Below are 25,002 nucleotides of genomic sequence, written 5' to 3'. Positions count from 1 at the left end.
TGTTTCTTAAAAGCGTGCGCTCTTGCATTAGTGCTCTGGCTTTGGGAATGTGCGAGGGTTTTAATACCCTCATAAATTTGATTTTAATGCCCTATTTCTCTTAGCTTTTATTTCTAGTTTGATACTTGAGAGATGGTTTTCTTTTTTCTGTAACTTCCCCTCTTTTTCCATGTTCTTCTCTGTGACGCTTTGTCTTGATTTTTCGTTGGTGTTTTGCTTCGAGGGACGACTTTCATCGCTCCGTCTTTCAATGTTTGTCGTTTCCTTCTTACTACAAGTGAGCCTTCTTTCTCTTCTCCTTTTTGCATCATTCTTGTTTTATATCCGATTTTGAGAAAGTTTCGATCTTTACTTTAGAAAGCTTGAATCTTTCTTTGCTTGCTTGTGGCTGATCGTTTCTGCAATGTGCGCCATTTTAGGGCTTCTTCAATTTGTAAGACCTTTCATTGTTGTTTTTTTTATAGTTGATGCTCTTAGGGCTTTGAATGTTGTTACTACTTCTGATTGTGCTCTCTGATTTGAAATGAACTTGCTTGATTTTAAGGAAGATTGCGTTTTTGATCATTTTCCACTTGGCATGCTTGATGTTGATAATTCCACTTGCTGATAGACTGTTGTATGATGATCTTTTTCATGACGTTTTTATGATTGTCTTTATTTTTTCGAAGTGTTGTCATTTGAAAGAGGGTTTTTTCCTGTTTGAGAGATGCCAAGATGTAGACTTGAAAATTTTCCTGAGTCCTTATTCCTTTGCCTCTAAAGGATGCCCCTAGAACTTTTGGCATAAGTTTTGGGGTTTCCTTTTGTTTGCTATACCTGCATGCTTTTATTCTGAGTTGTATCCATTTATGCCCGAGCTACTCTTCGTTGACTTGCCCGAGGTGTTTGATTAGTACTTCGAGTAGTTTTAGTAATCCATCTTTTCTTTGATTTTAGGACTAGTTGGCTATGTCTTCTCGCAAAAATATTATAGAGACATCTTCTAAAGTTCCTGAGGGGATGTGCGATTGGTTGGACTCCCTTGTCTTAATGTGTGTTTCTATGGTGAATGCTGAGTTTTGTGTAGAGCTGAGAAAACATCATAGGGTTTGTGGTAGCGGTGCCCAGGAGAGGAATTATGAGCTTGTAGCACCTGACTTTGATGAGAGGGTTTGTTTTCCAACCTCGGTCGAGGGGGAGCGTCCCATCTTCTACGCCTATGAATATTTCTTCAGCCAATTGAACATTCTTTTTCCCTTTACTGCTTTTGAGACCGACTTGTTGTGGTCGTGTAACGTTGCCTCATCCCAGCTCCATCCGAATTCCTGGGGTTTTGTAAAGAGCTTTCAGCTGCTTTGTCAAGAGTTAGGCGTCACACCTTCTCAGACTTTTTTCCTCTATCTCTTTGTTTCGGCCATGCCCGGGACTACTTCCAAAAAGAAAGCTTCTTGGGTTTCTTTTAGGTCTGCCCAAGGACATAAAGTTTTTGCCATGTACGATGAGTCCTTTAAGGACTTTAAGAACTATTTCTTTAAATTTCGAGCTGTTGAGAGGGCCCGCCCCTTTTTTCTTGACGAGAATGATGAGCCTACTTTTCATCTGGAATGGCAAAAGAATGTGACAATGTCTCGTTATACATGGGAGATGCTTGACGAGGTTGAGCGGGCTTTTGTAATTGTTCTTGAAGATATATGGGGGGAACCTCCCCACCTTGATACCAAAAGGTTTCTGGGGGACCCATCCCTGGGTACTGTCTGACTTGTTTTTATCCTTGCTTTTAGCTTTGCTTCCTCTTACTTTGCGTTTGTAATCCATTACTGTGGTTGATTCTGTTTTTCAGAGATGTCTAAAAATAATGACTCCATGAGGGCCTTCAAAAAGGCAAGAAAGGCTACCGCTGCTCAAAACATATCGGCCAAGGTGGCAGGAGAGGGGTCTTCTCAGGTTCAGGTGAAGCCGCCCGTGCCGAGTTCACCTGGGCCGAGGAGGGTGATCCCTACTCCCCAGGTTCGTCTGGCTGACCCTCCACAAACTTCAGCTGCTGCTTCTGAGGCTCCTCTTCCAAAAAAGCAAAAAACATCTGAGCCCTCTAACCTTGATGCCCCTGATTTTGATGCCGTCAAGTTTGTCGACCAGCATATTGCCCCCTATGGTGGCCTTTCAATGGATGATGTGTCTACTCTTCATCACCTAGAGTTCATAACTAGGAGTAGTGTGAAGATGGCTCATATGGGTGAGGCTCTTTTTCGAACTACTCAGGGTATCCCAGTTCATGCTATAAAATCTTTCATGGAGGAGGCTAAGTCGGAGTTTGATAGGATAAAAGGCTTGAAGGAGGAGCTGGAGGTAAATTTGGCGAAGGTGGAGAAAGAATTAAAGGGTGAAAAGGCTACTTCTGTTGATTTGGCAGCTTCTGTGAGGTTGGCTGAAGACACGGCTTTGAGGCACAAGGAGAGCTATGTTTCGGCCTACAGGGAAGTGGTGCATCTCCGAGGTGATTTGGAAACTGCCTGGGCTGATTACACCGAGCTCCAGGGTCATCTTGTGGGTAGCATGAATGCCGCCTATGATAACTTGAAGGAGCAGGTTCGAGTTCTTGCATTCGAGCTTGACCTCGCTCTTTTTAGTCTTGATAATGTTGTGAGGGATGGCAAGATTGTCCCTGACGACCCTGATGATGATGTTGAACCTCCTCCTGCGCCTGCCACCGAAGCTTCTGTCGTGCTGACTTCTTCAGCTCCTTCAGCTGGGGTTGAGTCCGATCCTGACTATCAAGTCTTGAACCGGGAGGATGGGACAGTGGATGTTGTGCCTCTCCAGACTCGTCCTTCTTCGCCCCATGTTGATGCAGCTACTGGGAAATCTCTGGATCCTCTTTAGTTATTCTTGATATATTTGTGTATGGCCCTGCCTGTGGGCTTTTGAACTTTTTAATTTTGTACATGGTGTTTCTGAATCTGCTACTTTTTTAGTTGCTTGTTTAGCAACTTTATTTTGAAAAACAAAGTAGTCTCCGAGCTCTTGGGGCTGACCTTGGTAGCCTCTTGAGTTTGTTATTATCATAACTTCGTGTTTTTTGTGACACATTTGTTTGCATCTGTTTGGTACCTCTTTTAGAATGTTGGAACCTTACTGCCCGACCTCTTTGAATTGCCCTTGTATTTCCATACTTGTGGCTTGTTTCTTTTTGAGGTTGGGGGTATCTAGGTGCGACTTGTATGTAGACTTCCTTACTTCAGATATCAAGTAATCCTCTTTTTTGGACCTTTTAAGTCTCTTTCAGGGATTACTTTTGTAACCTTTGTGTTTTGGGCCGACTACATCGTGTTGGTCCCTTCTAAGTTATTTTTGTAATCCTCTTTCTTGGACATTTGTTCAGGTCTCTTTTAGGGATTACTTTTATAACTTTTACACTTTGGGCCGACTTCATCATGTCGGGCCCTTTTAAGTTATTTCTGTAATCCTCTTTCTTGGACCTCGTTCAGGTCTCTTTTAGGGATTACTTTTATAACTTTATGCTTTGGGCCGACTTAATCATGTCGGGTCCTTCTAAGTTATTTTTATAATCATCTTTCTTGAACCTTGTTCAGGTCTCTTTCAGGGATTACTTTTATAACTTTTATGCTTTGGGCCGACTTCATCACGTCGGGCCCATCTAAGTTATTTTGTAATCCTCTTTCTTAGACCCTGTTCAGGTCTCTTTCAGGGATTACTTTTATAACTTTTATGCTTTGGGCCGACTTCATCACGTCGGGCCCTTCTAAGTTATAGTAATCCTCTTTTATAGGGCTGGCCAGACCTCTTTCCAGAGATTCACTTATAATTTGGTTATTGCGACTGGTTCGACTTCTTTACGTCGGCCAGTCTTTAAGTTATTTTTTAGCAATCCATTTTATTAGGACCTCGTCAGGTCCTTTCTATGGATCACTTTCTATAACTTCTTGCATTATTCTGTTTTCATCTTTGCCGATTTTGTAGAGATTGGGTTTAACCCTTGTTTGGTCGACCTTTTAATGAATTTGGTTTTCATCTTTGGTCTTTATCTTGATTGTGTAGTGAATTTGATTTTCACTTTCTGTCGATTTGTAGCTTTATAATCGGACGATGAATATTTTAGATTAATGCGGCTTGAGCATTTGTAGAAGATCTGAACAGATTTTATTCAAAAGAAAATGCAAATATATACATGCGGGAGTTTTATCCCTCTAAGTAGGGTGATTTGTAGGTCTTGGCTTGGCGCCTCATTAAAAAACCTTTTAAGGAAAAAGAGTGCACCTTATCCTAAGATCCTTTATCATCCCTAACTGTAGTACCTTCTCAAGTTGCAAGCGTGCCATGACCTAGGAAGCTCTCGCTCATCGAGTTCGGACAGTCTGTAGTAGCCCTTTCCAAGTACTTCTATGACTCGGTGGGGTCCTTTCTAGTTTGCTGCCAGCTTTCCTTCTCCAGGTCGAGTTTTTCCGATGTCATTTCGGATTAGGATGAGGTCGTTCTCAGTAAAAACTCGCTGTACTACCTTTTGATTGTATCTCGAAGCCATTCGACGTTTTAATGCTTCTTCTCTGATCCGAGCTCTTTCTTGGATTTCTGGAAGTAGGTCGAGTTCTTCCCTTTGAAGTTTGGAGTTGGCTTCTTCACTAAAGTGGATCACTCTAGGTGACCCTTCCTCAATCTCTACTGGGATCATTGCCTCCATTCCGTATGCTAATCGAAAGGGTGATTCCTTTGTGGTGGAATGTGGCGTTGTTCGATATGCCCATAGGACTTGTGGGAGCTCCTCAGCCCATGCTCCATTTGCGTCCTGTAATCTCCGTTTCAGCCCAGCCAATATGACTTTATTGGCAGCTTCGGCTTGTCCATTGTCCATTCGTCGTATCTTCAAGGGAACTGCCCTTATCTCTATAGGCTTGGGCTGCCTTTAGATTTGGGTCGTGTTCCTCTATTTGGGCCCTTTACTAGGCTTTCCTGGCGATTTGGCCAAGATCTTTGAGAAGAGGTCGGATAGTCTGACTTGAAGAGGTCGGTCGCCTTGTCGCTAATCATCTCGGGTCGGTCAGCTCAACCTAGAGTATGAACAGAAGTCATCCCACCATCATGGCGGATAACCTGGACAACGACCACAACTCTGATGTGGAGAACAGAACACCACATAAGAATATGAAGGTTGCACTAGACAATACTTCTCAACCTAACAAAGACAAGGACTCCCCAAGCACGGGATCCATGGAAGCACTTTAGGATCACCTAAAACAACTCGAAAAAGAGGTCGAATATCAACGTGAAGCCGAGAAAGACCTACGGAGGGAAGTTAGGCGACACCGTGAATTAGAAGACAAGCTCCAAAAGCTCGAAGCTGATCTCAAAACTAAAATTACTTGATCCAATCACTAGGATAATTCCCGCAAGGACCAAGACCCATTCACCAAAGAGATCATGAAGGCCAAAATCCCAAAAAACTTCAAACCTTCCGATATGACTTGATATGATGGCACATCAGATCCCAGCCATCATCTCAGCAACTTCCGAAGCAGAATGTATCTCACCGATGCCTCAGACGTAACTCGGTGCAAAGCTTTCCTGACCACCTTAACAAAGGCAGAAATTAAATGGTTCGACAAGAATGAGCAGAAAAATACATCAACATGGAGGAAAACTCTCGACTCAGAGAAACCCCAAAATCTGGATTCTCCAACTCCTCCCGAGATAAAGACAAAGATTCCAAGAAAAAAGATGATCTGCATGGAGAGAAGATTAAAAAATACCACAATTACACCCCTCTCTGGGTGTCTCTTGTGGAAGTTTACAGAGAAGTATGCCACACAGAGAAGATTCCACTACCCCGTCCACTTAAAAGCAAAAATAGAGGAGGAAATCGGACGAAATTTTGCGAATATCGTCAAATCTATGGACATCCCACCAACGAGTGCTTCGACTTGAAGAATGTCATAGAGAAATTGGTAAGAGAAGGGAGACTAGATCGGTACCTATCCAGTAAGGAAGATGAGCCCAGAAAGAGAAGAAGAGACGAAGAGGTCGGCCGAACAGAACGACCACCTCGTACCCCAGAGAGGCATGTTCACATGATACATGGGGGATTCACGGGAGGAAGAATCTCTAAATCATCTCGCAAAAGACACCTCAAAGAAGTATACTACGTCGAGGGAGGAGAAGAGGCACCCGACCTCCCTACTATCACCTTTACTAAAGAGGACGCAGCTGGCGTCATCTCGGAACATGATGATCCCATGGTCATCACTATCATATTGGCCAATGCTAATCTCCACCAAACACTGGTGGACCAAGAAAGCTCGGCCGACATTTTATTCAAAACATCCTTCGACAAACTTGGCCTAGAAGAAAAAGAGCTCAGAGCATGTCCGGACAGCTTGTTTGGACTTGGAGATACCCCAATCCAACCACTTGGATACATCTCGCTACACACATCCTTTGGAAAAGGGAACTGGTCTAGGACCCTGAACATAGATTACATCGTGGTCGACGTGAACTCAGCCTACAATGCCTTAATAGGTCGGACAACTCTAAACCAGCTCAGAGTAGTAGTCTTAACTCCACACCTATGCATGAAGTTCCCAACCGCAGAAGGGATCGCTACAATAAAAGGAGACCAGAAGACAGTCCGCCGCTGTTACAACGAAAGTCTAAACCTCAGAGGCAAAGGAAAAAAATCCACACCATCGAACTCCGAGGAGTCCGAGGTCGAGAAGAATTCTGTCCAAAACTAGAAGGCGAGATAGGAAAAGTCCAGATCGGAGATGTCCCGGACAAAACATCCAACATTGGTGCAATCCTTAAAGAAGATGTAAAAAAGTCCCTCATACAGTTCTTAAAAGATAACGTCGACCTCTTCGCATGGAAAGCTGCAGACATGCCGGGCATAGATCCCGCGCTAATGTGCCACAAACTGGCAGTATATCCAGGGTCTCGACCAGTACAGCAAAGGCGTAGAAAGCTTGGACCAAAAAGATCCCAAGCTGTCGAAGAACAAGTACAAGACCTACTAGAGGCAGGATTCATCAGAGAGGTCAAATACCCATTATGGCTAGCCAATGTGGTCTTAGTAAAAAAATCAAATGGGAAATGGTTGATGTGCACCGACTACACTAATCTCAACAAAGCCTGCCCAAAAGATCCCTATCCACTCCTAAGTATCGATAATTTGGTGGACGCCTCCTCCAGCTACAAGTACCTCTCATTTATGGACGCTTATTTAGGATACAATCAAATCCCAATGTATCCGCCCGATCAAGAAAAAACTTCATTTTTAACTCCCAAAGCAAACTACTGTTACATCGTCATGCCCTTCGGACTTAAAAACGCAGGAGCTACCTACCAAAGGTTAATGAACAAAGTCTTCGCAGAGCACGTCGGAAAACTAATGGAGGTATATGTAGACGACATGTTAATAAAAAACACAAAGCGAGGAGTCGCTACTGTTCGACCTCGCCCAAGTATTCAATACCATAAGAAAGCATGGCATGCGACTTAATCTTACAAAGTGCACCTTCGCGGTAGAGGCTAGCAAGTTATTGGGTTTTATGCTCACACAAAGAGAAATCGAGGCAAACCCAAATAAATGTCAAGCTATACTCGACATGAAGAGTCCGACATGTGTTAAAGAGGTACAACAACTCAATGAAAGATTGGCAGCCTTGTCCAGATTCCTAGCTGGATCAGCAATAAGATCTCTCCCCTTCTATGCCACCCTACGGAAGGGAAAGAGGTTTGAATGGACACCGGAATGCGAACAAGCCTTCCAGGATTTCAAAAGATTCCTAGAACAACCACTTATTCTAACCCGGCCACGGGAAGGAGAACCGCTTGTATTATACCTCGCGGTAGGAAATCGGGCAGTAGCTTCGACACTGATCTGAGAAGACGACCGCGGACAGCAACCTATATACTTCATTAGCAAAGCACTACAGGGGTCCGAATTGAACTATCAAAAAAATAGAAAAATTTGTCTATACTCTCATACTAACATCTCGACAACTTCGCCCATATTTCTAAGCCCACACCATCAGGGTTCGGACCAACCATCCCATAAAAAGCATTTTACAGAAAATAGACTTAGCAGGAAGAATCTTGCAATGGGCAGTCGATTTATCCGAATTCAACCTTTAATATGAAGCTCGAACAGCCATCAAATCACAGTATTTGGCGACTTCATTGCAGAGTTTACGGACACCCCAGAAATCCCTACAAAATGAAATCTCTACGTAGACAGTTCCTCAAACAAAATCGGAAGTGGCGCAGGCATGATAATAGAGAGCGATCAGGGAACTCAAATAGAACTTTCACTCAAATTCGGGTTCCCTGCCTCAACCAACCAGGCTAAATATGAGGCACTACTAGCTGGTTTGAAATTGGCTAAGGAGGTTTGAGCTCAAAAGCTTACCATCTTTAGCGACTCACAAGTAGTCACCTCACAAATAATAGGGAACTATCAAGCCAAGGATCCCACTATGAAAAAATACTTGGACAAAACCAGGGAATATCTCAGACAACTTGGGGAATATGAGGTCCGCCACATACCTCGGAAACAAAATGCTCGAGTTAATGCACTCTCAAAACTAGCCAGCACCAAACCAGGGGGCAACAATAGAAGCCTCATCCAGGAGATGTTGCAGAACCCGTCAATCTCGAAAGAAGAAGAGGTCCTAGCCAGAACAGGTCTGGATCAAGGATGGATGACTCCCATAATTAACTACCTCAAAACAGAAATACTCCCTATAAATAAAAAGGAGGCAAAGAGGTTAAAACGGGAGGCACAATACTACACCATCATAAATAATACCCTATACAAGAGAGGGATTTCAACATCACTGTTAAAATGTGTGCCAACTTCTAACACAAAGGAAGTTTTAGAAGAAGTACATAGTGGCATCTGTGGCAACCATCTCAGAGCACAAGCTCTTACCAAAAAAGTACTCCGGGCTGGATTCTATTGGCCGACTCTACAAAAAAGAAGCAACAGAATTTGTAAAGACATGTCCACCATGTCAGAAGCATGCCAACTTTCACATCGCCCTGCCAGAGGAGCTTATCAGCTTAACCTCACCCTGGCCATTCACAAAATGGGGACTCGACCTTCTTGGTCCTTTCTCTCAAGGATCCAGACAAGTCAAATTCCTCATCGTGGGGGTAGACTATTTCACAAAATAGATTGAGGCAGAACCCCTGGCTAACGCCACTACCCAAAGAAGTCAGAAATTTCTATATAGAAACATCGTCACAAGGGTTGGGGTCCCATACTCCATCACCATAGACAATGGCACTCAATTTACAGATGCAGGCTTCAGGAAATTGGTGGCCGATCTGAACATAAAACACCAGTTCACATCCGTAGAACACCCCCAGGCCAACGGACAAGCAGAAGCTGCTAACAAGGTCATATTAGTCGGGTTAAAACGGAGATTATAGGACTCAAAGGGAGCCTGGGCTGAAGAGCTCCCGCAAGTCCTATGGGCATATCGGACAACTCCACACTCTACTACAAGGGAATCACCTTTCCGATTAGCTTATGGGATGGAGGCAATGATCCCAGTGGAGGTCGAAGAAGGATCACCCAGAGTAATCCAGTACAGTGAAGAAGGCCAACTCCCAACTTCAAAAGGAAGAATTCGACTTACTTCCAGAAATCCGAGAAAGAGCTCGGATAAGGGAAGAGGCAGTAAAACGTCGAATGGCTTCAAGATACAATCAAAAGGTAGTGCCGCAAGCTTTTGCTGAGAATGACCTCGTCCTAATCCGAAATGTCATCGGAACAACCTGACCTGGAGAAGGAAAGCTGGCAGCAAACTGGAAGGGACCCTACCGAGTCATAGAAGTACTTGAAAGAGGCTACTACAAGCTATCCGAACTCGAAGGGCAAGAGCTCTCAAGGTCATGGCATGCCTGCAACTTAAGAAGGTACTACAGTTAGGAGATAGTAAAGGATCTTAGGATGAGGTGCACTCTTTTTCCTTAAAAAGGTTTTTTAACGAGGTACCAAGCCAAGATCCATGAAATACCTAACTTAGAGAGGTAAAACTCCCACATGTATATATTTGCATATTTTCTTTTCGAATAAAGTTTTTTCAGATTTTCTACAAATCCTTTATCAAGACGCATTAATCTGAAAACGCAAAATTTCATTGCCCGATTATAAAGCTACAGATCGGCATAAGTGAAAACTAAATTCACTGCTCGATCACGATAAAGACCAAGTGAGGATCAAACCCAATCTCTACAAAATCGGCAAAGATGAAAAGCGACAAAATATATTAAATGCAAGAAGTTATCGAAAGTGACCCATAAGAAAGGACCTGACGATGTCTTAATAAAAATGGGTTGCTAAAAAATAACTTAAAAGACGGACTGACATGAAGAAGTCGGACCAGTCGACCACAAATAACCAAAGTTATAAAAAGTAAATCCCTGGAAAGAGGCCTAGTCAGCCCTAGAAAAAGAGGACTACTAAAAATAACTTAAGAAGGACATACATGATAAAGTCGGCCCAAACTAAAAAGTAATAAAAAGTAAATCCATAAAAGAGACCTGACCCAGGTCCAAAGAAAATGGATTACTAGAAATAACTTCGGAGGGACCAGCAAGATGAAGTCGGCCCAGACTAAAAATAACTTCAAAAAAGAAGTCAGACAATAGAAGGCAGGCACTACACAGAATCCAAGTCGGACCAAGAAAGCTATGACCTCAAGAAAATCAAACTACCAATACCACATCAACAAATGCAAAAAAGATTAGCTACACAAAGCTAGACAGAAATCAAAAACTCTGAGAGGATCAAAAGAGATTGGACAACAAAGCCCCAACACTCTCAAGATCCCTTAAAGCTTTCAAGAAAGATGCAGACTAGCATATCACAAAAAAGAAACAAAGTCATCATCATAATCAAAGCTCAAGAGGCCACCCGAAGTCGACCCCAAGAGGCTTGAAAAACTACCTTTGTTTTTTCTAAGTAAAGTTGCTAAAAAAGCAACTAAAGTATCCAGAAGTTCAGACAAAAAACTACAAAATAAGAGAATTCAAAAGCCCACAGGCCGAGCTATACTCAAATACATCAGAAATAATCAAAGAGGATCCAGAGATTTCCCAGTAGCAACATCCCGGGGTGAAAGAGGACGGGTTTGAAGAGGCACCGCATCTACCGTCCCATCATCCCGGTTCAGGATCTGAACATCGGGATCAGACTCAGGCTAAGCGACCTCAGCTGCCTGAATTGAAGAGGGTGGCTCACGGAGGCGAAAATTGACCGATTAAGAATTTAATGGAATAAATACGTTGCAAGTACAGTTCTTAACCAGCTAAAATTCGCTTATCAATTTAAAAAGGTTGTCACAAAATTAGAATAAAAATACTGGGAGTATGAATCCCAGGTCGTCTCCCAATGAGTTGACAAAAGAGTGCAACTTGTTGGTCAGAGGTTTTCCAAGAAATTTTGAGTTTGAGAAACAGGAAAATAAATAAGAGAATTTATGTAATTTAAATAAAGATCTTGACCGGGAGAAGATTAATTGGAAGTTCTATCTTTGTTGGATTTTTCTCAAGATCAATTGATAATTGGTAGCTGTTTCCACTTAGTTATCCTTTACTGAATAAAGGAAGGTCAAGTAAGTTGGAAGTCAACTTCTATTCACAAGTTATAATCCTCTCCCTTGGGAAGGATTAGCGTCAGTGACTAGAGATTCAACCAATAATAAACCCGATAACAATTTGACTCTTGAGTATTCCAACTCAAGGTTCTCCTTTTAATCAACTCCCAATCAAGTTGAGAAACTACTCCATTATCATAAATGTAGACTTTATAATATTAAAAGGGAAAATAAAGAAAGACATGATAAACAATAATAAAAAAGAAGATCAATTAAAAATAAAATAGTTCTTGTATTAATAAACTCTAAAAATAATCCAATTGTAACTCTGGACAAATTAGGGATATGAAAGAGTAAGTAAAAAGTAAGAAAACAAACTAGAATGACAAACTCTTGGCGGAGATAACAACTCTTCTCAATATCCAAATCCAAAAGCAAATAAAAATTCAAAGAATTATGAATGTGTAGTGTGAAAACCTAGAGGAGGAGTAAAATCGAATCTAAAAAACTAAAAACTATCTTAATGTGAATCACCTCTGAGTCTCTGCATGTTCCCTGGCTTTAGTATGTGTTTCTGGGCCAAAAATTGGGTCAAAACGCAACCCAAAATTGCTCCCAGCGGTTTCTGCAAATTCTGCAGATCGCGCATGTCACGCGTACGCGTCGTCCACGCATTCGCGTCATCCGTGCAGGTTTCAATCCGCGTGTTCGCGTCAGGCACGTGAATGCATCGCTGCGATTTTCTCCATTTCGCACGGTCGCATGAGCCATGCGTCCGCGTCAATGTTCGCTGATCATCTCCTTGTTTTCTTGTGTTCCTTCCATTTTTGCAAGCTTCCTCTCCATTCTCTAAGTCATTCCTGCCCTATGAGACCTGAAACACTTAACACACAGATCACGGCATCGAATGGTATAAAAGAGAATTAAAATACACAATAAAAAGATCTCTAGGAAGCAAGTTTTCAACCATAGAACAACTTTGGGAAGGAATTGTAATATCATGCTAATCATATGAATAAGTGGGTAAAGTCTTGATAAAACCACTCAATTAAACACAATATAAATCATAAAATAATGGTTTATCAACCTCCCCACACTTAAACATTAGCATGTCCTCATACTTAGTTCAAGGAGATAAATTAAATGAGTAGGGGAAATGTAGGACTCATGCAATGCAATGCAGCCTATATATATGAATGCAACTACATGATTTTGTCTACTTGGTTAAAAACAAATAAGTTCTTTAAGACAGACATAAATCAAATTCCACTAATTCAAACTATACAGTAAAAACAAGTAAACTTGTAAGAAGACAGCTCATGAAAGCAGGGAACATAGGATCAAGCATTAAACCCTCACTGATGGTGTATGTGCACTCTAATCTCTCTAGTGTATAGGGTAATCACTCTATCCTTCTCTAATCATGCTTTCTAAACTTTGTTCTTCACCTAACCAATCAACAATATTTAATGTACCAATGCAAACATCATGAGGTCTTTTCAAGGTTGTAATGGGACTAAGGTAAGGGTAAGGGTATACATACACTCTATATAATTCTAAAATTCATGCCTAGCTACCCATAATTTCCCACTTTTACATTCCATACTCATGTGTTAACTTTTTTCTCTTAACTTGTATCACATATGCATTGATTTTTTTATCAACTTAACTTAGCATTGGGGTAATTTTGTCCCTTTATTTATTTATATATTTATTGAATATTTTTAGATTTTTTTATAGAAAAATAAACATAGCTTATCAATGCACATAGATTTTTAATTTTTCTAGTTTCACATGAGTAGGTACTCAAATTCCTATTATTTTATCATGACACATTCCCTTATTAACACTTGTTCCCACAATTTTTCCATACTCAATTAACACACAATCTCTATCTTAAGCTAACCAAAGATTCAATTGGGATATTTTAATTGTTTTTCTGCTTAAGGCTAGTAATGTGGTAAAATATTAAATAAATGGGGATAAAAGGCTCAAAGTGGCTGACAAAGGTAATTTAAAGGTTTGGCTTATTTGGGATAAGTGAGCTAAACAAATAATGGCCTCAATCATATGCATGCATATGACACATTAAGCATTGGACATATAGGATGAAACAAAATACAAATTACAATCATAGAGAAGTAAACACACAACAATAAAATATTTATGGTTAAATAGTGTAACCATATAAATAAGCTCAAAATCTCATGGATTGTGTGTTCTTTAGTTCAAAAACCATATTCCAATTACAACTTCAAACCATGTTCCAATTGCAAATAACCTATTATTAAACAATCTATCCTATCCTAATCAAAGGGAAAATAACTAAATATCCTACTTTATTGATGTTAGGGGAGAGAAGTTACCTCCGGAAGTCAGGTACTGACCGACCTCCCCACACTTAAGGCTTTGCACCGCCCTCGGTGCCATCTGTCAGGAACAAAGGGGGGCTGGTAGTAGTATCGCCATAGTCAAGAACAAACTTGAGGGCTGATGCCTACTATATGCGCCAAGCTCCATCCAATTGCTTTTTTATGCTTCCTCAACACACTAAGCAGTTGTTCTTCCTGTTGGGAAGTGAGCTCCCTTGCAATGATAACTGGGAACTTCTACTTATCCTCAAGGTAAGCATACTTGAGGTGTGAAGGAAGGGTTTTTAATTCCAATTTTTGCTCATGGCTAGGCTCTGGACCTTCTGGAGCTAAGATAATGGCAAGGCATCCTCATTTTGTTCAGAGGATGTCCCCACACTTGGACCTTGCTCCATATGCTTCTCTTCTATTTCCTCTTGGTGAACTGCAGCTACAATCTCATCAATAATGTTGCGTTGGAATACTGAATGATCTTTCGGAGGATGCTTCATAACTTCATTTAGATTGAAGCTCACTGCTGGGCCGTCTATCTCAAATTAATAGGTTCCTGAAAAGGCATCCAGCTTGAACTTTGAAGTCTTCAAGAATAGTCTTCCAAGTAGGATGGATGACGGCTTTCCTGAGTCATTTTGGGGCATCTCCAAGATATAGAAGTCAATGGGAAATGTGAGCCCCTTAATGCTCACTAATACATCTTCAGCAATTCCAGCCACTGTAATAATGCTCTTATCTGCTAACACAAAACGAGCTGCCGACCTTTTTCAGGGAAGGAGCCTCAAAGCATCATATATAGACAAAGGCATAATACTCACGCACGCTCCTAAATCACACATGCAGTCAGAAAAAATTACACCTCTAATGGTACAGTTAACCATAAATGGACCTGGATCACTACATTTTTTAGGTATATTTCCCATTAAAGCAGATATAGAACTACCTAAAGGAATATTTTTGAATTTATTAATTTTATCTTTATGTATGCACAAATCTTTTAGAAACTTTGCATATTTAGGTACTTGCTGAATAACATCAAAAAGGGAAACAATTACCTCGACCTTTTTGAATATTTCTACCATTTTGGGATCAAGTTCCATCTGCTTTCTGGGCTTCCTTGCAAGTTGTGGGAAGGGAATAGGGAGGGTGTTGTTTACCACTTCTGCATCCTTTGGTGTTTCATTTTGTAGTTGAGTTGCTTCTTCTTCAATTATGTTCTGTATGTCCTCTTCCTCTTCAACATCTTCCACTTCCACTACATCCTCAGCTGGGATGTGTACTGTTGAGCTTGGCTCCTCCTGTTTTCTCTCCTGCAATGTGGTTCCGGACCTCAAAATGTGGCATTGATGCCACCCTTGGCATTAGGTAGGGGTTGAGAAGGAATTCCACTGGAACTTGAAGGTTGATTGGTGGAACTAGGTGATGAATCTAACCGTGAGACAAGAGCTTGTAAAGTGGCAGTTAGACCATTCAAAGTAGAACTCAGCTGCGTGTGCATGTCTTGTTGTCCTTGTGCGAGAGAACATGGTATCTCGTCATTTGATGAGGAGTTAGAATAAGTGATCTGAGGTACTTGTGGTTGATTGTGTTGTGGTCCTTGAGACTGTCTTTGGTGAGGGGCTCTGTAAGGTTGGTTCTGATTCTGCTATCTGTTGTTGTTATTGTTATTCCACCTCTGGTTTCCATTGTTATCTCTGCCTCCTCTGTTATAGTTGTCCCTCCAACCATGGTTAGAATTGTCTCTCCAACCTTGGTTGGAATTGTCCTGCCATCCATGGTTATAGTTGCCACCTTGGTTGTATCTTTGATTTGGGCGGTCATAGATGTTGTAAGTGGCTGCCACAGTGTTGTCTTCCTATTGGAGCTGCGGACATTCATCAGTATAATGACTATAATCAGCACAGATCCCACATACTCTTTGTGGAACCAACTGTTGGCTTTGTTGTAGCGGGGGAGGCTGAGCTTGTTGCGCTTGTTGTTGATTCAACTGCATCTGTTTCAGTAGGTTGGTCATTTCACATATACTCTGGGTTAGAGCAGTAGTCTCCTTGCTAGAAGAAACTTCAGCAACAGCTTTTGAGTGGTTGTGCCTATGCTTGTGATTCCTAGTGGACTCAGCTAAGTCGCTGATCAATTGCCATGCTTCATCTTCGGTCTTGTACTTTTTCATAAAACCATTACTAGCACCTTGCAATGTGGTCTTATCCTGAGGCTTCATGCCTTGTGTGAAGTAGCTGATCAACACCATCTTGTTGATCATGTGATAGGGGCATGCATCCAGAAGATTGTTGAAGCGCTCCCAATATTCGTAGAGATTCTCGGATTCACCTTGAATGATCATAGAAATTTCTTTCCTCAATCTATCAGTAACTTCAGCTGGAAAGTATTTCTCCAAAAATTCTCTTCTAAGCGTATCCCAGTTAGTAACAGTCGCTTTAGGTTGGGTGTAGTACCATTCCCTCACCTTTCCCTAAAGGGAAAACGGGAAGGCGGTTAACAGAATAGGAGTTTCATCCGCACTATGATGCCTAACAGTAGAATAGGTTGTCTGGAAATCCCCAAGGTGCTTAATAGGCTCTAGAGCAGGTAACCCATGAAACTTGGACAGCAAGTTGATTAGTGCAGTTTTCAGTTCAAAATCTGCAGCCATCGTTGGGTGATGCACTTGATACGGCTGCAGTATAAAATCTGGGGCTCCAGCTTCCTGGAGCGTAATACTCTTAGGTTCTGCCATGTTACCTACACGTAAATGAACTGAATCAGTAGTAAATGAGCTTGTTTCTTCCTCAAATGGCGGTTCAGATTCGCCCTCAGATAAGACTGGTGAATCGATAACAATCACTTCACCACCCTCAGAGGCTAACCAACATCGAGCTTGCCTAATACGTGAAAGAGTTCTTTCGATTTCAGGATCAAAAGTGGCTAAGCTCGGATCAGGTAGTGAACACGTCATTCAACGGGAAAAACATAGAGCTCATGGTAATAAAAAAAATAAAATAAAATGCAAATAAATAAATTCCAACCAATGAATTAGCACACTATTGCAACTCCCCGGCAACGGCGCCAAAAATTGACAGAGGAAAAAATTGACCGATTAAGAATTTAATGGAATAAATACATTGCAAGTACAGTTCTTAACCAGCTAAAATCCGCTTATCAATTTAAAAGGGTTGTCACAAAATTAGAATAAAAATACTGGGAGTATGAATCCCAGGTCATTTCCCAACGAGTTGACAAAAGACTGCAGCTTATTGGTCCGAGGTTTTCCAAGAAATTTTGAGTTTGAGAAACAGGAAAATAAATAAGAGAATTCATGTAAATTAAATAAAAATCTTGATCGGGAGAAGATTAATTAGAAGTTCTATCCTTGTTGGATTTTTCTCAAGATCAATTGATAATTGGTAGCTGTTTCCACTTAGTTATCCTTTACTGAATAAAGGAAGGTCAAGTAAGTTGGAAGTCAACTTCTATTCACAAGTTCTAATCCTCTCCCTTGGGAAGGATTAACGTCAGTGACTAGAGATTCAACCAACAATAAACCTGATTACAATTTGACTCTTGAGTATTCTAACTCAAGGTTCTCCTTTTAACCAACTCCAAATCAAGTTGGGAAACTACTCCATTATCATAAATGTAGACTTCATAAAATTAAAAGGGGAAATAAAGAAAGACATGATAAACAATAATAAAAAATAAGATAAATTAAAAATAAAATAGTTCTTGTATTAATAAACTTTAAAAATAATCCAATTATAACTCTGGACAAATTAAGGATATGAAAGAGTAAGTAAAAAGTAAGAAAACAAACTAGAATGACGAAGTCTTGGCGGAGGTAACAACTCTTCTCAATATCCAAATCCAAAAGCAAATAAAAATTCTAAGAATTGTGAATGTGTAGTGTGAAAACCTAGAGGGGGAGTAAAATTAGATCTAAAAAACTAAAAACTATCTTAATGTGAATCTCCCCTGAGTCTCTGCATGTTTCCCGGCTTTAGTCTGTGTTTCTGGGCCAAAAACTGGGTCAAAACGTGGCCCAAAATTGCTCCCAGCAGTTTCTACAAATTCTGCAGATCGCGCATGTAACGCGTACGCGTTGTCCATGCGATCGCGTCATCCGGCATTTTTCCTTGCCACGCATATGTGTCGTCCGCGCGTTCGCGTCATCCGTGCAGATTTCAATCAGCACCTTCGCGTCAGGCACGCGAACGCGTCGCTGCGATTTTCTCCATTTTGCGCGGTCGCGTGAGCCATGCATCCGCGTCAGTGTTTGCTGGTCATCTTCTTGATTTCTTGTGTTCCTTCAATTTTTGCAAGCTTCCTCTCCATTCTCTAAGCCATTCCTGCCCTATGAGACCTGAAACACTTAACACACGGATCACAGCATCGAATGGTATAAAAGAGAATTAAAATACACAATAAAAAGATCTCTAGGGCAAGTTTTCAACCATGGAACAACTTTAGGAAGGAATTGTAATATCATGTTAATCATATGAATAAGTGGGTAAAGACTTGATAAACCACTTAATTAAACACAATATAAATCATAAAATAATGGTTTATCAGTGGCACAACGGAGGCTTTGGTAGCAGGAACAGGAGGAGGGTTGACTTCATCATTATCAAGGTTATCTGGGACAATCTTACCATCTTTTACGATGTTGTCCAAACTGAAAAGAGTAAGGTCAAGATCGGGCACAAGAACTCGAACTTGATCCCTTAGATTCTCATAAGCAGCATTTACGCTGCCCACGAGATGACCCTGGAGCTCGGCATAATCAGCTCGGGCAGACTCCAACTCCTCCCTCAAACCCATCATCTCCCTGTAAGTCGTAACATAGCTATCCTTATGCTTTAAAGCCATATCTTCAGACAACTTGGCAGAAGCCTCCAAAGCAATAGCCCGAGTCTTCTCCCCCTTCAACTATTTCTCCAACTCGGCCACTTTCACGTCGAGCTCCTCCTTCAAGCCCTTAATCTGATCAAATTCCGACTTGGCCTCCTCCATAAAGGCCTTTGTAGCATGGATAGGAAGATCTTGAGCAGTCTGGTATAAAGCTGATCCCATGTGTGCCAGTTTAATGCCACTCTAAGTGATAAAATCCAAATGATGAAGAATGGATACATCATCAGTAGGTATGACACCATAAGGAGCAATTTGTTGATTAAAAAACCCGACAGCATTAAAGTCGGGAGATCTAGATTAAAAGGCTCGATAGTCCGTGGTCTTTTTGGAGGAGGAACGACAGTAGGAGAAGAAGTAGCAGCAGAGGTCTGGGGAGGATTAACTAAATGGACCTAAGGTGTTGGGATCACCCTCCTCGGCCCAGTAGAACTCGAGATCGGTCTCTTAGGAGAAACTTGAGAAGATCCCTCCCCTGCAGCCTTGGCCGAAATATTCTGCTCAGCGGTAGCCTTCCTTGCCTTTTTAAAGGCTTTCATGGAATCATTGGTATTGGCCATCTCTGAAAAAAAAAACAAATCAAAACAAGTTACAAAACTGGAGGAAAAGAAGTAAAAACAAACAAAACATAACAAAAGAAGTTGGTCACTACCCAGTTCGGCTCGGACAAGAGAAGGGTCCTCCAAAAATCTCTTTGTGTCAAGATGGGAAGGTTCCCCCCAAATATCCTCCAACACAGTTACAAAGGCCTGCTCAACCTCATCAAGCATCTCCCATGAGTATCGAGACACTACAACGTTCTTTTGCCAACATAAAGGGAAGGCAGGTTCACCATTCGCCTCTAAGAAAAAAGGTCGAGCTCCCTCAACAGCTCGAACCTTGAAAAAGTAGTTCTTAAAGTCCCTAAATGACTCATCATACATGGAAAAAACTTTGTGCCCTTGGGCAGACCTCAAAGAAACCCAAGCAGCTTTCTTTTTGGTAGTCCCAGGCTTGGTCAGAACAAAGAGATATAGAAAGAGAGTTTGAGAAGGTGTGACATCTAATTCTTGGCAGAGCAACTGAAAGATCTTGATAAAACCCTAAGAGTTCGGATGGAGCTGGGATGGAGCAACATTACACGACTACAACAAGTCAGTCTCGAAGGAAGTAAAAGGGAAAGTAATGTTTAGCTGGCTAAAAAAATAGTCATAGGCATAAAAGAAGGGACGCTCCCCCTGAACCAAGGTCGGGAAACAAACCCTCTCATCAGAATCAGGTGCTACAAGATCATAATCTTTCTCCTGGGCACGACTACTACAAATCCTATGATGTTTTCTCAGCTCTGCACAGAACTCAGCATTTACCACGGAGACACACATCAACACGAGGGAGTCCAGCCAATCGGACATACCCTCAGGAATCTTGGAAGACATCTCAACAATATTTTTGCGAGAAGACATGGCCAACTAGTCCTACAGCAAGAAAAAGAAAATGGATTACCAACCAAAACAGCTCGGGTGACATGAAAATATCTCGAACAAACATGACTTCAAGCATACAAACAGTAAAAGGAAAACCCCAAGACGCACACCAAGGTCCAAGGGCATCCTTTGGAGGTAGTGACAGAGTAAGGACTCAAAAAAAATCTATAAGGCTAACATCCCAAAACTCTCAGCAAAGAAAATAACCCTCTTCCAACAAGCAACGTCCCGAGAAGAAAAAGACGAAAATCAAAGCAAAGTCATCAGAAAATTGTCGTCTCTTACAAATCTATCAGTAAAATTATCAACAGGGCGAAAGTCATCAAAGGAGCAACCTTTTTCAAAAAGGCAGTTTATAAAACCTCAAAAAATAAAAAATACGATCAGAAAGCAGCGACAACATGCGAAGCCCTAAAAAGCACCAAACTACCAGGAAATCCACCTAAGAACATACATAAGGTCGAATGAAAACCAGAAAAACATGCATCACAGTGATAACCAAGCTTGGTAATATGAAAAGGTTCAAGCTTTCCAACATAAACTCAAGCAAAATCGAAACTTTACCCAGAGTAGAACAATGCAAGCACAAGGAAAGAACGACGAAAGAAATAAAGAAACAAAAAGAAAGAACCAACCTGAAAGAAAGTGCTGAAAAAGTGGGAGACGAAGAGACGAAATCCGGAACTGCCTTCGAGCAAAGAAAGCACCAACAACCAGTAATGGCGTCATAAAGAGAAGCACGGAGACGCGAAAAACCTAAAAGAACAAGGAAGCACAAATGAAACAGAAGAAAAAGAATGAAAGGGGGAAGTTACAGCGAGCAACAGTGAAGAGAAACAGAAAAGAGAAAGTTTTGATGCAATTCAAAAATAAACGAGAAAGCGGGAGACAAAAGAAACGGAATGTTAAGAAGTTAATGGGGCATTAAAAACCCTTGCACGTTCCCAAGGCAAGGAACGCCCATTTTCAAAATCAAAGAAAAGAAAAGAAACGCTCCGTATTCAGAAGGGGTCTCTACAAAAAGAAATCAACAATGCTTGAGCACGGCTTCTATAAAAGAAAGGATTGAAGTCCTGAAACTAGGGACTCAACCTCAAAGGGAAGACCACGCTCAAGCAGGGGCACTGTTCATATCCTGGGTCGAGCTGTCCAACTCGGGATGCTTGACGAGAAGTCAACCGACCTCTTCAGGTCAAAACTATCCGACCTCTTCTTCAAAGAGCTCGGCCAAATCACCAAGAAAAGCCCAAAAAGGGCCCAATAGAGGAACACGACCCAAATCCTAAAGCAACCCAAGCCTATAGAGATAAGGGCGGTACCCTTAAAGATAAGATGACTTCACCTGAAGATAAGATAAGATAAGATAAGATAATTATCTAATCTCCAGAAAGGTCACTCCTCATCATTATAAATACACTAGAGCACCGAGGTATAACTCATACTCTGATTTCTACTAAAAACCTGCTTAATACCCTTGCTAACTTAAGCATCGGAGTCCCTTGCAGGTATCACCACCCTCCGGTGACGAAGGATCAGCACCACCACCAAGTCCAACAAGTCGGACGCGGCGGCTCTGGCCACCATCATCAAATCGGACACAACAGCTCCGACCATTATTGAAGATCTCGTCCGAGATCAACCTACAGTTTCAGGTAACCCTCGGAACAGTTGGATATAGTCATTTTGTCCAGCTTGTCTTCTTCCTTCAATATTGATGATAGGTGGAGAGTTTCTTGGATTAGGTTTCTGTTGTTGCCCCCTGGGTTAGTGCTGGCTAATTTAAAGAGTTTTCTAGGTACTTCTTCATGTTGGGATCTTTAGCTTGATAAATGTCGTTAACTTGGAAAGTTATTATTTGAGAGTCACTAAACACTATCAATCTTTCTATCCCTACTTCTTTAGCCAGCTTCAAGCCAGTATCTACATATAGATTCAAAGTTGACATATTTTCCTAGCCTTTAGTGTATTCGGCCACAAATTCGGCCAGATACTGGAATTTGATTTCTGTTCATGTCTCGAGTCGAGCTGCACGACCCGAGCTGTTCGAAGTCAAGACGACCGACTTGTTCAAAGATCAGGATTACCCGACCTCTTTATAAAAGAGGTCGGCCAAACCGCTACAGAGGCCCAAGGAGGCCCAAACAGAGGAACACGACCCAAATCTAAAGGCAGCCCAAGCCTAGAAAATATAAGGGCGGTTCCCTTAAAGATCAAGATGACTTCATTCAAAGATAAGATAAGATAACTATCTTATCTCCAGAAAGGTCATTCCACACTATTATAAATACATTGGAGCACCCAGGTATAACTCATACTCTGATTCTACTAAAAACCTGCTTAATACCCTTGCTAACTTAAGCATTGGAATCCCTTGCAGGTACCACCACCCTCCGGTGATGAAGGATCAACACCACCACCAAGTCCAAAAAAGTCGAACACCGCAGCTCCGGCTATCATCATCAAGTCGAACATAACAGCTCTGACCAGTATAGAAAGATTTCATCTGAGATCGACCTACAGTTTCAGGTAACCCTCGGAACATTGGCGCCGTTGCCGGGGGCCTGGAAGTCATCCCATCATCATGGCGGACAACCTTGACAACGACCACGACTCTGATATAGAGAATAGGACGACGCACAAGAACACGGATGCCACACCAAAGAATACTCCTCAACCAAACAAAGATAAGAGTCCACCAAATGCAGAAATCCTAGAGGCACTTCAAGCTCAACAAGAACGCCTCAAACAAATCGAAAAAGAGGCCAAGCATCAACTAGAAGTCAAGAAGGACCTCAGAAGGGAAACTAGACGACGTAAAGAGTTGGAAGACAAACTGTTCATACCCTGGGTCGAGCTTTTCGACTCGAGATGATTAGCAACGAGACGACCGACCTCCTCAGGTCAAGCTACCCGACCACTTCTCTAAGAGCTCGGCCAAATTGCCAGGGTAGCCCAATAAAGGGCCCAAATCGAGGAACACGACCCATATCTAAAGGCAGCCCAAGCCCACAGGGATAAAGGGTGGTTCTCATGAAGATAAGATAAGATAAGATAAGATAACTAACTTATCTCATTTGAAAAGGTCACTCTACACCATTATAAATACACTGGAGCACCTAGGTATAACTTATACTCTGATTCTACTAAAAACCTGCTTAATACCCTTGCTAACTTAAGCATCGAAGTCTTTTGCAGATACTACCACCCTCCGGTGACGAAGGATCAGCAACACCGCCTAGTCCAACAAGTCAGACGCAACCACGCCGACCAGCACAGAAGATCTCGTCCGAGATCGACCTACAGTTTTAGGTACCCTCGGAACATTGGCGCTGTTTCCGGGGACCCTGGAAGTCATCCCATTATTATGGCGGACAATCATGACAACGACCATAATTCAGATCTAGAGGATAGAACGCCGCACAAAAATGTGGACACTACACCAAAAGATACTTTTCAACTTAAAAACAAAAAGAGTTCTCCAAATGTAGGAGCCTTGGAGGCACTTCAAGACCATTTAAAACAACTTGAAGAAGAAGCCCTACATCAACAAGAGGCTGAGAAAGACCTACAGAAGGAAATAAGGCGACACTAGGAATTGAAAGATAAACTCCTAAAACTCGAAGCCGATCTCAAGACCAAAGCCAACCGATCCCCTCATGAGGACAGCTACCGCAAGGAACAAGATCCATTCAACAAGGAGATCATGAAGACCAAAATCCCAAAAGACTTTAAACTCCCAGATATGACTTTATACGATGGCACTACAAATCTTGGCCACCATCTCAGCAACTTCAGAAGTAGAATGTACCTCACCGATGCCTCAGATGCAGTTCGTTGCAAAGCCTTTCTGACCACTTTAACAAAGACAGTAATTAGATGGTTCGACAATCTATCTCCTAGGTCCATCTCAAGCTTCGACGACCTAGCCAAAAAGTTTTTGGCCAGATTCTCCATCCAAAAAGATAAGGCTAAGCACGCTCCAAGTCTATTAGGAATCAGGCAAGGAGAACGGGAAACTCTCTACAACTACATGGAAAGATTCAACAAAGCGTGCCTAGACATACAGAACCTACCAACAGAGGCTGCCATTATCGGCCTCATCAATGGCTTGCAAGAGGGACCTTTCAGTCAATCTATATCGAAAAAATACCCCACATCTCTGAACGAAGTGCAAGAACGAGCAGAGAAGCACATCAACATGGAGGAAAACTCTTGACTAGGAGAGACCTCAAAATTCAGATTCACCTCCCGGGATAAGGACAAAGAATCCAAAAAGAAGGAAGATCGACATGGAGAAAAAATAAAAAATACCACAATTACACCCCCCTTCAGGTGTCTCTCGTGGATGTCTACAGAGAGGTTTGCAACACTGAAAAAATACCTCCAGCTCGACCACTCAAAGGAAAAAAAGGAGGAGGAAATTGGGCTGAATATTGTGAATATCATCGAATCTGCGGGCATTCCACCAATGAGTGTTTCCATATAAAAAATGTCATAGAAAAACTAGTAAGAGAGGGGAAGCTAGATCGGTATCTGGCCACCTGGGACGATGAGCAAAGAAAAAGAAGAAGAGTAGAAGATGTCGGACAAACTGAGCGATCACCTCGTACACCAGAAAGACATGTCCATATGATACACAACGGATTTGCGGGGGGAGGAATCTCCAAATCATCTCGCAAAAGA

The sequence above is a fragment of the Arachis hypogaea genome, chromosome 6 (assembly GCF_003086295.3).
Source record: "Arachis hypogaea cultivar Tifrunner chromosome 6, arahy.Tifrunner.gnm2.J5K5, whole genome shotgun sequence".
Lineage (NCBI taxonomy): Eukaryota > Viridiplantae > Streptophyta > Magnoliopsida > Fabales > Fabaceae > Arachis > Arachis hypogaea.
This window is presented reverse-complemented; position numbering follows the sequence as displayed.